The 18,319-nt window shown below is 47.5% G+C and overlaps 1 long non-coding RNA gene across 2 annotated transcripts in view; it reads left to right on the forward strand.

Annotated features, from left to right (window-relative positions):
* Positions 1-18,319, forward strand: part of LOC144806065 (uncharacterized) — a 285,212-nt gene that overhangs the window by 123,013 nt on the left and 143,880 nt on the right. The window lies entirely within an intron of this gene.

The raw sequence follows: 18,319 nt of genomic DNA on the forward strand, positions 1-18,319 counted from the left end.
ATGATGTCCTTTAGGGCATTTGCAAAGTGCACAAGTTCAGGGGTGGTCATAAGGCGTCTCCAGTATAGTAGCGGACGTAACCGTGGCAAGTCCTTGATATTTTTCTTACCCAGATCATATGCCAGTGCTATGGTGGGGGTGCTTTGGGGAACCCCAATCAAACGGCGGAGAAAACTATTTTCCACCAATGTTAGCTGTTTCAGGTTGGAGAAACCCCAAAGTTCCGAACCGTATAGGGAGGCACTGATTACCTTCATGTTGTAAATTTCTAGGGCGGGGGTAATGGGCTTGGTCAATGAAATTGTATGTTTGTGAGCCACTAATCCTGCCAGTTGATGAAACTTTAACACGGCCATATCAATATGTTTTTTCCAGCTCAGGTTACGTTAGAGGTTTATTCCCAGGTATGTGAAGGCTTCAACCTGTTCCAATGGGATACCATTAAATTTTATTGAACCCCTGAAGGTATTCCTCTGGTTTAAGCACATGAACTTGGTTTTAGATGTATTTATCTCAAGTCCATGTGCTTTACAGAACTCTCCTAAGGCGTTAACTGCCTTCTGGAGCCCACTAGGTGTTCGGGAGACTATGAGCGTGTCGTCCGCAAACATAAGAACAGGCACACGCGCTCCAGCCAAGATCGGTGCATCGGCGGGGGAACGGCTTAGATGGTTTACAATCCCGTTGATGTAGATAGAGAACAGTGTCGGTGCCAAGACACACCCCTGCCGAACCCCAAGTTCGACAGGGAATGTGTCAGTCACCTCGCCCTGAGCACCCCACCTGATTCTAGCATAATTGTTCTCATGTAAGCGGACGAGTAGCGTCAGAAGTTCCAGGGTCATCCCAGCTTCAGCAAGTACCCCCCAAAGCTTGGAACGAGGAACTAGATCAAAGGCTGATTTTAGATCTACAAATACCGCGTAAAGAGTTCCATTGGTGAGCAACACATTCCTCCAGTAAAGAGCTATAAAAAAGAAGACCTGGTCAACTGAGCTTGTGCAGGGACGAAACCCGGCTTGGTAAGGGGATAAAATATCGTTTTCATCGATCCAGGTTTGTAATTTATTTTGTATTAAATGACCTATAATTTTTTGGGCAGAGTCTATAAGACTAATAGGTCTATAGTTGCTGGGTAGTGATTTATTTCCCTTTTTAAAAACTGGAATTATTTCTGCGCCCATCCAAGAGGTAGGTATAGGTGCACCTCTGGCCACAGAGTTTGCTAACCACACAAAGTACTGGCACCAGGATGGGCGATCACTTAAAAACACATCTGCTGGTATGGCATCTATTCCTGGGGCACGGCCCCTTGTCATGCAATCCAACGCTGTACTAACATCTTTTATGGTGAATAGCTGGCCTTGGTAGAAAACTGTGGGGGGAAAAGTATATTCCCCTTCAATTGGCACACACGCGTATTGTGGTCTGAAAAAATCTACCCATTGGTTTTGTGCTGGGTTGAGCCACCCCTCCTCTATCCCATTTAACCAGGGCCCAAAATTGACTCTGATTTCTTACGTCACAGACGGATTTCAAATCACGCCAGTGGGCCTCATCCCACTTTTTCTTAGCCTCTTTTTGTACCTTCCTGTAGGTATCCCTCGCTATTCTCACCCCTAAAATATTCTTGTTTCTGAGTTCTATACTAAGGTTCTCACAAGCTTCTCTACAGGTCTTGTCATACCATCCTAATTTGGGCTTTTTATTCTGGACATTTCCTGGTTTGTTCTCCTTCTTAAAAAACTCCTGAAGCTTTGTAAAAAAAGGTTGTGTGGGCATGAAGCATAATTTCAGGGAAATTTTGCTTGTTAACGTGTGAGTTAATCTCAGCCACTTCTTCTAGCACAGCTTTTTTAAGGTCCTCTAGTCTCTCCATGTTCTCAATAAGGCTACCCCATTTAATGTGGCGCTGGTTGTTCGAGGATACAATATCTAGGGTGGTTTTACCACCCCCTAGGATTGGTTTTCTTGACCCTGCATTTGCTCTGAGAACCATGCAGAGAGGGTTGTGATCACTCTCTATTCGGGTTTTGACTGCCATATCGATCAACCTATGCCATAATCTGACATCCACTAGGATATAATCTATTCGACTGGAGATTTATCAAATGTTTTGTTCCCCTGTCGATCTGATGGAGTTCGTCCGTTTGCTGCTCTAAGTCCTCTTGCCAAACATAGGGCCTTCATTTGGATGGCCACCACTGTCCATCTATGAGCTACAGGAAGTTCTAACTGCGGGATACCCCACTTGCTGTCCTCTTCTTCTGTTAAAATTTGATCTTCTTGGCCAAGAGGTTCGAAAGTGGTTTTAACATCGCCCCCTACAATAAAAGGCAGATATGTTGGGAGAACTTCAAGCTCATGGTCCAGAGCGGTTATTACTTCTGATGTTTTACCACCCGCTATTCCCCTGGCGTAGATATTAAAAATGACCATCCCACAACCATTGGCCCAGGTAAGAGTAATTGACAATATATCGGCTAGTGGAGAGCTCCTTTGATGGATTCTACAGCATAAATTTTGTCAAACCCAGATTACAAGTCCCCCTACCGGTCGACCCTTAGGGTTCTTTGTAGCTGGAATATAAAAATTAAGATACCCTTGATGGAGTATTGGGGTCACAGACCATGTTTCCTGGAATAGTAAGATGTCAAATTGATCTATAAATGTACACCATTCGGGAGATATCAACTTGTTGGTGATTCCAGCAATGTTCCAGGAAAGGAAGGTCAATCCTGTCTCTACTATTCTATCCACCACTACGTCTAGGGAGACCTGAGGAAGGGAAGAACCTTGTAAATCGTCCCCCCACCCTTTTTCTAGATCTAGATAATTATTATTGTAACATGGGGGTTCAAGCGTGGATACAACCGGGTCAGGAGCTGATTCCACTAAAAAAGGGTCTAACTGTGGCCCCCGAAGTCTATTCGTGTTTCTACTACTTAGAGTGGGTGCTTCCTCTACCCTTTCCCCAAAAACGACGAAATAGCATATGTCAGACAGTGCTCCTTCTCTGTGGGGATATCTATGTGTTTTGACTCCGCTGATTCATTGAGCACTACTCTATCGGCCAGTTTGAGTCAATCACATTCGTTCAGGTTTGACAGTGCCCCAAATCGATTTTCTAGATTAATTTCCCATTCACTAGGTTGGGGGACCCTACCCCACTTGTGTGACACCAAGTTCCACTTGGTCTTTAGGATACTCGGGTTCCATATTTTACTGCCATGATAAAAAAAATCAAAAGTTAACGGAACAATGTCTGTGCTCCTACGTTGTGGAGGAAGAAGATTCCTCAAAACCTCAGGAAGTACTTCTGGGTTTAGAAAATGCAAGACTACACAGTCACCTTTGAATTTTTTAGCACCGTTCCCTATCCAGTCCACCCTTCTTGCCATGGTGATTTCCTCTGCTAATTGCTGTTTACCCCAAGGGGATATCACCATATTATTAGATAGCCAGTGATAAGCTTTGCTAATCGGAGAAGCAGTGGATTCTATTTGACCCGACTTTAAAGAGGGTATATTGGCCAGGACCAAAACTAGGGGGGAAGCCTCTACAATAAGTTAGACCGGGCCTTTCTCAATACCTATGCTAGTGGGTTTGGGTTGCAGAGCTTCGATATAAATTCCCTGGTTATCATTGGGTGCACAGTAATGGGGTGTTCGGGGAATTGGAGCCTCTTTTTCCCTGCCTTCTATCCCGTTACCTGGTGCATTTTCTGTGAGATCGGCTCTACTTGGGGCTGAAGTTGGATTGTTGCCAACCTTTTCCACTGTCTGGTTTATAATACCCCTAAGCCTAATTACCTCTGCTGTTAGGTTATCAATTTTGGTTATCAGCGGTTTAACAATACTTTTAAACTTGGAATCAATTATGCTCACAAGTATTTTAATTTGATCATCCTCCAGTGACACATTCCCACCGAGCTCCCCAGTTTTATCTTTTGTGGGCATGGTTTTAAGAGGGGAGGCAATCCTTTTCCTACTAGAGCGCAGCCCACCGCGTTTGCTCTGGCCCTTTCTGCATGCTCTAACTGCTCTAGTTGCTGGAATGGACACAGGGGAGGGGGGAGAGGATTTATCTGGGGTCATGTTAGATTGATCTAAGGAATCACTAACCAAGTTAATAGCGGTGGAGGTGGTTTGATCGGGTTATTTTCCTGAGTGAATACATTATCAAGAGTATCATTACAATGTACCTGTATCGGGACTTCGACCTGGTTCTCATCTAATAGGGAGTACTCTGTGGGGATTAAGGGGGTGGAGCTCAAGCCCAGTGATATCCTTCTAGAGCTATTTATTTAACTGACTACCTGCACTAGGTAGTTGTCTATAGTGTTGGTAGCAGAAGAAGACTTCTGTTTAGACATATTGGACTCAATAGGTTGGTACCACAGTTATACGGGAGAGTCGAATAGTACCTCAATTAGCAATTAACAATAGAAGACAACGCCAACAATACGCAAGGGAGTTAACAACAATAAGTCTTACGGTCAAAGTGCCGCAGGAAGGCAACGGAAGCAACGGATAAGAATCCTGGCCCAGTCCAGTCACGGTCAGTCTCGGACTGTCTCAGACTGTCCGCCCTTTGTCCGGGCTTCGTCCGGCTTCCCGCTCGCGTCCCGCTGAGCGTTAAGGGGTGTGACTAAATAGGAGGAGCAGAGGGCGGGAAGAGATACCACGTGCGCTGCGTTGGTCGTGCGCGGATCCCTGGGTCTCGCAGTCCCGGCCCCTGTATGTAAGCAGCAGTGATTCCACAAAGTTGAATTTCCTTCAGCAAAACTGGCTCCCAATTGCAGAATCCGGCAGGATCAAATTCAGTGTCCCAGTGTAACAGCTACGAGCGGCTCCCGCGAAGCGGGAGCCGCGAGCTGTAAATGGCCGATGAAACAGGGAGGAGCAGGGGGCGGGAAGAGACACCAGGTGCGCTGCGTTGGTCGTGCGCGGATCCCTGGGTCTCGCAGTCCCGGCCCCTGTATGTAAGCAGCAGTGATTCCACAAAGTTGAATTTCCTTCAGCAAAACTGGCTCCCAATTGCAGAATCCGGCAGGATCAAATTCAGTGTCCCAGTGTAACAGCTACAGCAGCACATCTTGCTCGTACACTTTTTCCTTGTAAAATGGATTCCTTCCACTCCTGCAAGATTGTGATCTCCGATCAGGAGATTTCTCTCGTTCATCTCTCGTTCTCAATTCCGTAGACCTTCCCCTTTCGTTCCTGTTTCTGCGGTCACTGTACTCTTCTCTCTCTCTCTCCCTTGCAATGACCTCTGTCTGGGAGATTCATCTCTCTCCCGTCGATTTCAGTAACTCACAAACTCATCTCTTCTCTCTCTCTGGTAACCTTCATCACCAGTCCCATCTGGTTCTGTTTGTTAACTTTTCTGCTCCCTTCCTTTCTGTCTAAGTCTCGTTTTCGAAACATGTACCACAATTTAGCAGTCGGTTCCCCATCGATTTCTGCTACACTCACCCCATCCTTAAGTAGGGCAAGAACATATCTCATCTACTTAGTCGGTTATTGTCTGTACGGACTTCAGGTCTAGATGGTCTGTCTACTTTCATCCATTCTCCTAACTCACCTAACTCTCGAACTGCTTCAATCACTTTGGCTAGGGTGTTCCCTGTCTGATTTATTAACAGTGCCATCATCACCTGCTTGTAAGCAGGAGGAGCGGTACGAATGATCTTATTTCTCACAGAAGTATTAAGCAATCCTTCCATTAGTCTGTGTGCAGCACCTAGGAAAATAGAGGCTTTCATCACCTCTTCCTTTAATCTCTGTGTCGCATCCCTCAACGTATACGATGGTTTCTCATTCACTGGCCAATCTGATTCAGTTGGTTATTTATGACTACAACCGGTCACGGCTAGTTATAACAGACTGACTTGCTCATCATCTTCGTAACATCTAAAATGTTCTTGAACAGTTGGGTCTGTGCTTAATGTGCAGAATTTCACTGCATCTCCGCGGTCTAACATTATACCTGCGGCACCCAAATCAAAAATTCGGACCATCCATGTACGCAAACTCTCACCAGATTTCTGGCAAAATCTGTCTAGGATATCATTGATCTCTTGTTGTGTGAAGTCGTCTAAGCTGTCAAGAGCTATCCCATGGGGACTATTGGGACCACCCTGCAACTTTCTCCGATGTATCGGTTGCGCCTGCACTTCTCTGCGCGTTTCTGTCTTGTCTTCATTTTGAGCCTTAGCAGGCTCTGTCCTGTTATTTTCCTCCTCACCTGAACCTGAAAACTCCGAAGAGTCCCAGATATTGCCATCCCTCTTTTCGGGGTCCCAATCAAGCCCTGCTTTCGCAATGACTAGACGTACCTTTCTGCTGTTAACTCTGCCTCGTCTATGTCTGTATTTGTATTTAGCAATACGTACTGCAGCTTTTTCTGCCACAGTTTGGTAAGTTTCTAGCTTGTCTGCAAGTAGTTTATTCTGACATCTTAACAGCGTGTTAGCATTTTTTACTTCCACATATCGTTCTTCGAATTCTTTACATTCCCGCTGTAATTTCACAAATTTTTCGTGCACTAATCTGTAAGCATTTACCAAAATCCATCCCCTTCGTCCTAATATAGAAAGCTCTTCTCCTTTCACTACCGTCACTTTTTGTAAACATGACACCACATGAGCCGGTTCAGCCTCAAGCAAACACGAATTCCAGTTTTCACTCAAACCTGTCGAATTAGCCCATTCATGAGCCAGTACTCCATATGGAGTCGACTCCCATCCGGGAATCTCTAAAGGCAATTGAAACTCAGTCTTTCTTTTCCTAGAAAACATGATATATCTTTTCTTTGAAATTCACTTAGCCTCAACTCTATAAATGTCACGACGCCAAGATATCATCAATTTCCCCTACACAATTTCCACCCGACGATCCTGTTCGTGATGCCAAGATGTAATGACTGATGTTTTCTCAAATAAGGGTGTCTTAGACAGAGCTATAAGGTCAATACTTATCACAGTCCCTTCTCAGGATACCTACAAACACCACACTTTTAGAATACCTATCTGGGAAAGAAGTAACACTAACAACTAAAGATACAATAAATCATAGCTCCGAGGGTATGCATAGCAACGTCTTCCAACGAATCAGTATCAGCAACGTCTCCCGACGAACAAAATCAGAATCAGTAACGTCTACCGACGAACAAAGCAACGTCTTCCGACGAACAAAATCAGAATCGGCAACGTGTTCCGATGAACAACGCAAACCTATGCGAGCAAAACCTTCCGGTGAACAGAATCAGAATCAGCAACGTCTCCCGACGTACAACACGAACTTGCGCAAGCAACACCTTCCAGTGAACATAATCAGTACATACCTCTTACGCTACGTTGGGCTGGTTTACCTGCAATTTGGATATTCCTGTTTCAGAGCCGATTTCCCTCCCATATTGACAATTACCCATTAGAGGGGAAATAGCCCGTCCCTCCATAAGCATTTGGTAAAAAAGGGTCCCGGCCTTCCTCCACAAGGAATAAAAACACGAATAAACGCTTCAAGGGTCTTTATTACATGATAATAGAGTGACAAGAAAGATGGAGAAATAGCTAAATATCACAATCAGTCATCAGCACATGTACATAAAACCTGAAAATAAATGGTATAGTTAGATAAATTTAGACATGCATGGAACACCTCACCATATTCGTAGGCATCTTTATAAGGGTCTGTCTCTCTTTCCCTCTCTGGTTGGGTCAGGACTCTCTGTTTCACAAACACGACAGCACGTCTGCACCGTGATGTTTCACCAGACCGCCAAACAGCCAGACCAGCATCATCTCACCCTCACTTGGACCCACTTTCACTAATATAGAATGTGTCTCTTTCTCGAAGCTTCTGGAAGAACCCGCCTACAGTTCTCATAGGATTCCTGTACCAGCTCGTACCAAGCACACAACAGCAGCTGGCCAAACGTTTGTTATGGCTCCGTGCGAAGAGAGCACATTCCACCGATAAGAACCGGTACTCTCTGATTCACTGCTAGCGAACAACACAGGAAAACTAAAACATTGCCTTTCACCTGAAGAGGCTCAGCAAAAGGGTGTCAGAAAAGAACATGGCATCGCTCGAGCATAGGCCTTTTAGGCCCGAAAAGAGCAAAATCAGTATGCAAAAAGGCATAAGATCATGCCAAAGCAAATAGGCAAGCCCTGCTAATAGGTGAGGTAAAAGTCGGAAACAGAACGAGCATCATAGGTGTTCGAGTGACAGCAACATATACTGAGATGGTGGTGGGCAAAGGTCATAACCGAGCCAATCAGTACTAATACCTCTGTCATTAAAAGAGTTCAATGCAAAAAGTTCAGGGGTGAACCTGCCAGAAGGGCCAAGTCCAACACAACCCCCTTCCAGCCAAAACACAGGGCAGACCAATCACCACTGTGATGGACTTCCCTGCTTTGGGCGATAGAACACGGACGTGGGCCCATACTGCAGGGACACCCTACGGTTCTACTCCCCGTTGTTCCACAAGACAAGCACACATAAAAAAAAAAAAAAATATTCAGGCCCAACTAGGTTACCCCACTGCTACTCCTTAGTTGTCCACAGCTAGGACCCGGTCCTAGGCCACCCAGATACCACTGGTCCTTGCCAATCCAGAGTGGGGGGTGGTAACCCCTAGCATACAATAGCCATTCTCCACTCCCTTTCTCAGTGTAGTTCCAAACTACCACTGATCCTTCAACCTAGGGACCGCACCCTCAGGCTGACCAGAGGTCACAGGCAAGAATGCCCCACCCTACCTCTACTTCTGGGGTTGCGCACTCTCCCAGGAGAAGCACCCTCCAGAACACAACTCTCCCACCAGTTTAGGACCTCTCTCCCTCCACTGGTCTACCACCTGGGATCCAAATTCACCGGATGCACAGGGGTCAGACTCCCTCTGACCCCCTTCCATAGGTCTGCATCCTCCCCACTGGAGTGGTACCCCTAGAAGACAAACCAGCCAGGACACTGGCTACAGTCGCCCTGCTGTCCAAGACAGGCAAACACCTGAACCTGGCACCCCAACCTAGAGATGCTACACTTTGGTTAGATGCCTGGCGCACCAGGACTTCTACAAGTTGAAAATAAAGTCTAAGACTTTCTCTTCTCCTTCAGCAGCAAGGCAACCACTGCAGGCCAATCCCTCAGGTCAGGGACAGTACTCCTCCATACAGCTTACCCAGTTCCTTCCCTTCAGGCAGAAGTTTCTTCTTGTAATTGCAGGACACTACTTACAGTTGCCCTTACGTCCAGATCCGGAACCACCGGCTACTGGCTCCCCAACCGAGGGACGTACCCTTTGGTCAGATGCTTGGTGCACCAGGACTTCCTTGAGGGTGACACATAACTAATGTGTCGTGTAACAAGTCTTCCTGTTATCCAGGAGAGAAGTGGCATCACCATGGTCACTCCCCGGCGACACAACCCTTCTGGTGGCCCCTGCCCCACTGGTTCTTCCACTGGGGAGCCTATCCCCCTCGCACCCCTCCATCTGGACTTCTGCACCTTCTCAACTGGAGTGGTACTGCCAGACACCAGAACGGCTGGAACCCTGCTTACAGATGTTCCACGTTCTCCAGACACTGGGAGATCCTCTTCAAGTGGCCTATTAGTACAGCCTAGGCCCCCGACCTGATGTTCCCTTAAGAAACAATTAAGGCCCAGAGACTGGGTTTCGGGCACCTGGATACACGCAGTCCCACCCACTCCTTCTCCTCTGAGACAGGTCGTGAGCCCCTACACCGGGACCTAGTAGGGCTACTCTGAACCTCTTCCACCACGCTGGGCTGGAAGACACATCAGCCACTCCTTTAGGAATCACTCTTACCTCTATGTATCCCTCTTCACAGAACCTTACCAAATCTAACATACTGTATCTTAACAGACCACAGAAATCAAAAGCAGGCTCCACTTTGGTGGACGTTCTCGAGAAAAGTTTAACACAATGAACCTAGGTGTCTGAGCTAACACAGGAGTACACAATTCACAAAGTATTCAGCAAGCTCCCTATCTCAGAGAACTCACACCCAATCATTCAGCAAGCTCCCTATCCCAGAGAACTCACACTCATTTATTCAGTGCAACACACCATTCATCCACACCCCCCCCAGACCGGTGAGACAGTATCTACTGTCCATGAATCTCAAACTGCACCCCTCTTACTGAGCACCAGGTACCATACTCTGGGAACGGGACGTGGAACACATGCACTGGACACACTTATGCTGACACCACTGGATCCCACCCTTCCTGGGGAATCCAGAATAGTCACACTGCACTTAGGGGATGATCTACCCTCCCGAGCTAGTGACACCTAACTCACAGTGCACAAGAAACACATTTCCGAAAGAATTACATTTAGAACCAACTTAAAAACAATAATCCCCTTCCATGTGACTATCTAAAATGCAGAGTTTTGTAGTGGAGCCAGTTGTCGATGTGGTACTGCGCAAACACAAGTCAATTTCCCACCACTGATAACCAATGTTAGAAATGGGGTTTCTGGTTGGCTAAGACTTGAGCCAAAGCCAGGCAGAAACCACCACTCTAGTCAGGGCAAGGAAGTCACCTGCCAAGACAACCCATGCTCACCCCCTTGGTAGCTTGGCACGAGCAGTCATGGCCTATCTCGGAGGCAAGCCTGGCTGAAGACGGCTGGAATGCCAGAAACCGGTCCTAGGAAGCTTGGTTCCGGTCCAGGGAAGGCATGGCTTGGCAGTTCGGGCTAGACTGTTCCCATCATGCACAGGGTCAGACTGATTTGCATATGGCCATGTCTGAAATGGGGTGGCAGAGTGGGCTAAAGAACGGTGATGGATTAAACCCAGATCTCCTGACTGGGTGTGAGTGTTTGATTGGTTCAGATGCTCCGTCCATCGCCACCCCCTTTTGTACCGCTTTGTCGCCATAAGTTAGCAGGGTATGCTCAGACGTGAGTGCCTTGCTCACTTTGCCACTGGATTCAAGCAAGCCTGGCTGAAGATGGCTGGAATGCCAGAAACCGGTCCTAGGAAGCTTGATTCCGGTCAATCAATCAATCAATCAATCAGTGACACTTATATAGCGCGCTACATACCCGAAGGGTCTCAAGGCGCTGGGGGGGGGGAGGGGGGGGTGGTGCCGCTGCTACTGCTCGAACAGCCAGGTCTTCAGCTTCTTCCTGAAGGAGAGGTGGTCTTGGGTCAGGCGCAGGTCGGTCGGGAGGGAGTTCCAGGTCTTGGCGGCCAGGTAGGAGAAGGACCTTCCTCCTGATGTCGCTCTTCGGATGCGGGGGACGGCGGCGAGGGCGTGGTTGGCTGATCGGAGGTGGCGTTTGGGAGCGTAGAAGTTGACTCGGCTGTTGAGGTAGCTCGGGCCTTGGTCGTGTAGGGCTTTGTGTGCGTGGGTGAGGAGGCGGAACGTGATTCTTTTGTTGACGGGGAGCCAGTGAAGGTCTCTCAGATGTCCGGAGATGTGGCTGGTTCGTGGGATGTCGAGGATGAGTCTGGCTGAGGCGTTCTGGATCCGCTGGAGTCTCTTCTGGAGCTTGGCGGTGGTACCGGCGTAGAGGGCGTTGCCGTAGTCCAGTAAAGGCATGGCTTGACAGTTTGGGCTGGACTGTTCCCATGAGGCACAGGGTCAGACTGATTTGCATATGGCCATATCTGAACTGGGGTGGCAGAGTGGGCTAAAGAACGGTGATGGATTAAACCCAGATCTCTTGACTGGGTGTGAGTGTTTGATTGGTTCAGATGCTCCGTCCATCACCACCCTCTTTTGTACCGCTTTGTCACCAACTACTTGCTGGGCAGCTGAGGACAAGCACGCTGCAGCTGGCACTAAGTGCTGCGCATCTGTGGAGGCCAAGGTAGGGGCGAAGGAGTGCGACTCACTCCTGAGTCCAGAGATATGTCCCTAGGAAAGAAAACCTAAACGGTGCAGCTGCCCACTACTTGCTGGGCAGCTGGGATCTGTAAACGGTGGCATGGGCCCTCACTGGCCCTTAGGAGCAAAACTGTGCCAAGTGGGAGCCTTCTAGGCTCTAGAAATACAGATTGCGCCCATGGGAACCCTCTAGGCTCTTAAACAATTGTGCACCCAAAAGGTTGGAGCCCTCTAGGCTCTAGGAATGACTTTGCCTCTCGGGGAGCTCTTCTAGGCTCTCAAAATAAGTGGGCCCTCAGGGGCAAGAACACGGGCCCCTCTAATCGTTAGAGCGGCCTACTGACACACGGGGCCGCTCTGACGCAGTGCCTCGCACCGGCGCCTCCAAAGTCCATCTGCGCCCACGGGCAGAGGTAACAGAAATCATCTTTGATCTGTCCCCCTCTCCTCTCTCGGTCTCTAATTTTCAGTCGACTATGACATTTATCAGGGACTGGATGAACCACAACCATCTTAAACTGAACCCCGACAAGACCGAGCTGGTTCTCACTGGTGGTTCATCCAGCCCCTGGAATTCTCTTTTCTGGCCCCCTTCTCTTGGCCCGGCACCATCCCCCTCCACCGTGGTCAAGACACTGGGTGTTAAAATGAATAATCAGCTCACTCTTCACTCACAAATTAGTTCCGTGGTTTCCTCCTGTTTCCTCACTCTCCGAACTATCCGCTCTGTCTCCCGCTTCTTCTCTCCCCAGGCACTTAAGATCATCATAGCCGCCCTGGTAATCTCACGATTGGACTACGCCAACGCCCTCTATCATGGCATTCCAGCGTACAGCCTGCGTAGACTCCAAACCATCCAGAACCAGGCGGCCAGGCTGATATACGGCCTTCCACGCTATCACCACTCCACCCCCCTTCTAAAAGAGCTTCACTGGCTCCCCGTGAAACAACGCTCCCTTTTTAAGATAGGATGCATGGTTTTTCAGGCCCGCCAGGGCACTGCCCCCGCTTTCATCGCCTCACTAATTAAACCCTATGTCCCCGCTAGAAATCTTCGGTCTTCCTCCAAGTCCCTTCTCCAGATCCCCCGCTTCTCACGCAAAAAATGGGGCGGTTCTAACTTCTCAACTCTGGCTCCTACCTTCTGGAACTCACTTCCAGACAATCTCCGTTCTGCAACTCAGTATCTCTCTTTCCGTAGAGACCTGAAAACGTTCCTCTTCAGCCAGGCTTTCCCCACCTAATACTTATTCCACCCTTCCATGGTCTTTCTCCCTCAGTTCTGAACCTCCAGCGCCAAGAAACCGCAAGGTGTACGCCGCGCTCTACAAGTGTTTTAAATTAGAAATTAGAAATGCCCCCACGTCCCCCGGCCCAGCCCTGACTCAATGGGCTGCTGGGGGAGGCTCCTCTTCCTTGGGTGGGAGCCCCGCCTTCTCAATGCACCCGCTTCGCCCGCTCTTCACCTGGTCCCCCATCTCGGGACCGGGACTTAATGTGGAGCCTTCGTGGCTCCGGGGCAGCAGTCCCCTCTTCCGGCCGGCACCGGCCAATCCCAGCGCGGCGGCGGGCAGGACTTCCTTTGAAAACCAGAAGTCCCGCCCATCGTCAGGCACTACGGTGCCTGACTTCCTGTTTGCGGCGCGAGGGCAGTGACTTCTCAGGGGCAATATCGAGGGGTGGGCACCCTCGAAATCCTAAATAAAAGTAGAAACGGGTTGGGCACCCATTAAGGCGCATGGCACCATCTTGACTCTTCCCCCAGGTCAGAGCCGGTCTGGGTAACGGGCTGTAGCGCTAGATTGCAGCAGCTTAGTGACCCCTCGTCGCATCCACACAGCTCAGGACGATCCCAGATGTCTCACAGGTATTCTCCGGGCCCTCAGGGTGCCAGAATCATCGTCGGATTGTGAAAAATGATTATTTCTCATAGGTTATGTCCCATCATACACCCTTTCCAGTCACGTCCCCGAGCCAATCATGCCGGAACATGAGCAAACGAGCACACAAGCAAGAACCGATCACGCACTCTCCTTCCCCGAAAATTAAAAGTTACATCCTTATGGTCAGGGCGATTCCGAGAACCAGCTTCCTCACTCAAACCGTACATGCCGAGAACAAGACTCCCCCCCCATTTGTAACCATTTCCCTATAATCAGGCTGATTCCGAGAAATAGGCCCCGTTCTGCTAAACCACGACGACAAATTCCAAGAAGAGCCCCCGAATGCTAAACCACGACGACCAATTCCGAGAAGAAGAGCCCCCGAATGCTGAAACACGACAAACAGACATCCTGTCACGACCACCTCTCCCTTATCTAAGGAACCAGCCTAGTGTTACTTCTCCACATTTCTGCTTCTCTTGTGCTTCCTCATTTTAATCATGACGCAGCCTCATCTCCTCTGCCATGTTTCCTCCTTTCATGACGCAGCCCTGTTTCCTAGTCATGACTTCTGTTTTATTGCAACATATGACACGTGCCTGCATTAAAGGGAAGCTCCTTCCTCTTTTCCGGGTATAAATACAATGGGTTTTGATACTAAAGTTAGAGATTCTTCCGATCCTCCTCAGGTGACGGAGCTCTCCCTTAACTCGAGATACTGAATAAAGACCCTGAATTCGAACCACCACGGACTCTGCTCTTCATACTTAAACTTATTGATATTGTCTAGAAATTCCGATCAAGGTAAATTATTAAAATATTTACCACAGCAAATTGGCGCCCGAACAGGAACTTCCCTTTCTCCCCACACGCCGGTGATGCGGACCTAAACCGGTCTCTTCAAGACATCGACGGATTTCTACGTGCACACTGCAGGGTGTTCCTGCATGAACACCTTCGTGTCCGAGAGAGGCTGCACCAAGATCTGAGCATCCATACAAGGTGGTGAGGACGACAGCGGAAGTCTCGACCCAGAGCCCGAGGTCGTCTGAAACCCGACCAGTCCCGGTCCACGAGCGCTGCGTAATCAAGTGTCCAGATCTTCAAGGTCTTCAAGTTCTCTGCACCTCGGTGAGTACTGCTGGGGGTGTATCAAGACGGGTTCTGATTTTCAGAGCACGGTCAAGACGGGTTCTGATCTTTCAGAGCACAGTAAAGACGGGTTCTAGGTTTCTAGAAAACGGTATGTTTGTACTCTGATACTCAGAGTATATCTAGTTTTTTCAAGTGTAAATTTTATTTGTATCTAATACAATGCCTTTGTTCTCTAAACTGTGTAAACTGGGTACCCGGAAAGGGTTACTGGAACAATCTGTACCAGTCCCCCCGAAGGATACTCCTGGTTACTTCATGTATACGAAGTATGGAATTGGTGCCATCTTGTATTTGGATCTTTGGGAAGGTTACACTAAAGATTTAGACATTGCGATCAGATGGCCAAAGAGTGGTACATGGGATTTGAATTGTATTATGGCAATCGAGAAAAAGTGTTGGGAAAAGAAGGCAAGACCCTCGATGTTAGAGAGCGTTGATATATGGAGAAAAGAAGCCCATCGAAAGGGAACAGAAAGAGCAAGGGAAAGTGGAGAAAGCAAAGAGAATGTCAGAAGAAAGTAAGATGAAAAAGTTACAGGATCAGAATGATGACATTTGTTTTGAACAAAAGAAAAGAGAGGTCTCGGCCTCAGTGACGGGTATATATCCTGTCCTCTCACCAAAGATAGGGTCCGAGGTTAGCTCAGACTCTAGTACCCCTACGGCACCTCCACGTCCTAAGGTTCCTTCTGTACCCGATGATTTTATCACCACCTATTTAATGGAACCTCCTCCTGCTTATACTAATCAGATAACAGCCAGACGAATAGTTACTCAGATGGAACCCATCCCTGACACTTCAGGTAGTGTTTTACCTATGTTAGAGTGCGATTATGACCCAACCCCAGGGGAAGGTTCACAAGCAGATATCTCCATTCGCCTACGAGAGGCTCTAGAAGGTATACGGGAGGTACCGAATGTCACCAATTGCCTAAACAAAATTTACTAGGCTCTCCGAACAGGAGAAAATGTAGAAGCCCTACAGGAAGCTATTAAAAATAGACCCATAGCACATAGAAAATGCCTCTCACGATTCATGATCACTTGTTTTATCAGAATGATAGCTAGCACAGGAAAAAGAGTTCCTGATGATTTACTACAACTAGATCAAGCAGTAGTTGCAGGAAATTACAATAAAATAAAAGAAATGGATCTCTTTATTCCACTCTTCACGAGCAAGGTTTCTGATTCCCATCGAAAAGATGCCCCTACCCGAGAAACAGAGAATGAGAGTACAAACAAAGACAGGGAAGAAGGAACTTCTTTTCACGGTGCAGTACATTCCTGTATCCCTAGTTCTCAGAATAAAGGACAATTCAAACTTAAAACTAAGAAATTGTCAGCCCCTACAGATAGGTTGTTCCAACGAACACAAGAAGCTCTAGATGATTGGATGGACGACGAGCCTCCACTCACCACCCAAGAAAAATAACTTGCTAGATCAAGCACCCATTGTGTATCTCAATACTCCATATATGGCCCTGATATAGTTGCTCAAATGTTTTTATCGATCCCTCTAGCATCTCAAAGGAAAGCTAGCATCTATATGGTTCAACGCCTCATTACAATGTACGAAGATACTGGTTGCCCACCAAAAAGGCTACATCCTCTCTTACGAGACTGTTTAGAAGGGAGGTGGGTGGCCAGGGGACAAGAATTCCTTAATATCTTCCTTGAACTACGACAGCGATATATCCAATGCTTTACAGACAGTTATGATACAAATCCCCATCACTATGACCAAGGACAGTTCCCCCTCCGAGAAGTACACCCCGTTGCAGATTCCGAAGGAAAGTTGCAACAAACGTTTGTGTACACTCCCTTGACAAATCTAGAAATACTAGAGATGAAGAAAATGGTCCCTTCTCATGAAAAAGACCCTTCGGGTTTCCATAGGGAACTCAAGGACATTCTTCATATGGGTTCCTTTACTTATAAAGACCTCAATATTCTCCTCAAAGTCCTTCTACCTCAAGGAACGTATGACAAGCTAAAAGGAAAGGATTGGGAGGTTGAAGGGAAAAAGGTAACATGGGCAGATTTAGAGAAAGAAGACACCACTCGTATTCCTGGACAAGGCTTGGGACCTCTAGTTCAGGAACTCCCTCGCCTTCTCCCTAAAATACTATCCCAGTTACTGACCTCTAAGAAAGAAGATTGGGATGCTATCTCTGCATGTAAACAGAAACCAGATGAGGATATAGGGGACTATTATACAAGGTTAGAGAAATGTTTTCTCATCAACAGCGGCCTCTCCTCAGGTGGAGACGCCTATAGTCGATTATTTGTCTCCAAACTTGTAGAAAATGCCTTGCCCATGATCAGAAATAGAGTACTGAAAGTAGAGAGTACTTGGCAAGCAAGCTCCCCTTCACAAGCGCTTCAGATGCTCCAATATCACCAAAATAGAATTAGGGACGAACAAGAAAAGGAAAAAGGACAAAAGATACTAAAATGAAGGTATTGGTAGCACAAACTAATACGATCCAACAGACCCCTAAACAACCCCAAGTGTCACAGGAAAAAGTTACTTGCAATTATTGTAAAAAGCCAGGTCATTTTGTGCGTGACTGTCCAGTATTACAACATAATATTGCCACTGGGAAGACACAACCTCGTAACTATCCCCCTCGACCCACATCAGCTCCTCCAACTGATGCTAAACCTGCCACCCAACTCTACCAGTACCCAGTGTCATCCTATCCTGAATTCCCTATGATTTTATGAGACAGCTGGGAGGAACACGATAGTTGTCCACTGATACCAGTCCCGGTTGACCCAGAGGGTCCCTATGTACATGCTAAACTCCTAGGTAAAGTAGCAATATTTCTGATCGACACCGGGGTTAGTAGGACGACAGTGCAGCACAACGAAGTTCCCAAGACACCCCTCTCAGGCTCAAATAGTATTTCCTTGGGTTTTTCTGGTACACCTGTCATCAACAAAGTTTCTGAACCAATATCACTTAAAGTTGGTTCTCTTACAACTTCCACCGATTTGGTGCTTACAAAGTCCTGTCCCGAAAATCTCCTTGGCATTCAGACACTAAAAGAACTAGGTGCTATAATATGTTGTTCACCGGAAGGAGTCCGACTATTCCTCCGAGATTTTAAAGGTCATTTCACCACACAAGAACTAGATGTCAGACTAAGAGACATTGCTGTTACAGTATGGGCTACTGATCCAACAGATGTAGGATTCATGGATATTACACCACACCTAGTGATATTGAAGGAAGGCGTTGTCCTACCCCGTGCCCGTCAATACAAGTTACCTCCAGATGCAGAACAAGCTCTTATCCAGATTATTGATGACTCGATACAGAAAGGAGTAGTCAGAGAGGTACCTTCCAACATATGTAACTCGCCAGTTCTGCCAGTCTGAAAGAAAACTGATGATGGT

Source organism: Lissotriton helveticus (assembly GCF_964261635.1).
Source record: "Lissotriton helveticus chromosome 1_1 unlocalized genomic scaffold, aLisHel1.1 SUPER_1_unloc_42, whole genome shotgun sequence".
In the NCBI taxonomy this organism is placed as follows: domain Eukaryota; kingdom Metazoa; phylum Chordata; class Amphibia; order Caudata; family Salamandridae; genus Lissotriton; species Lissotriton helveticus.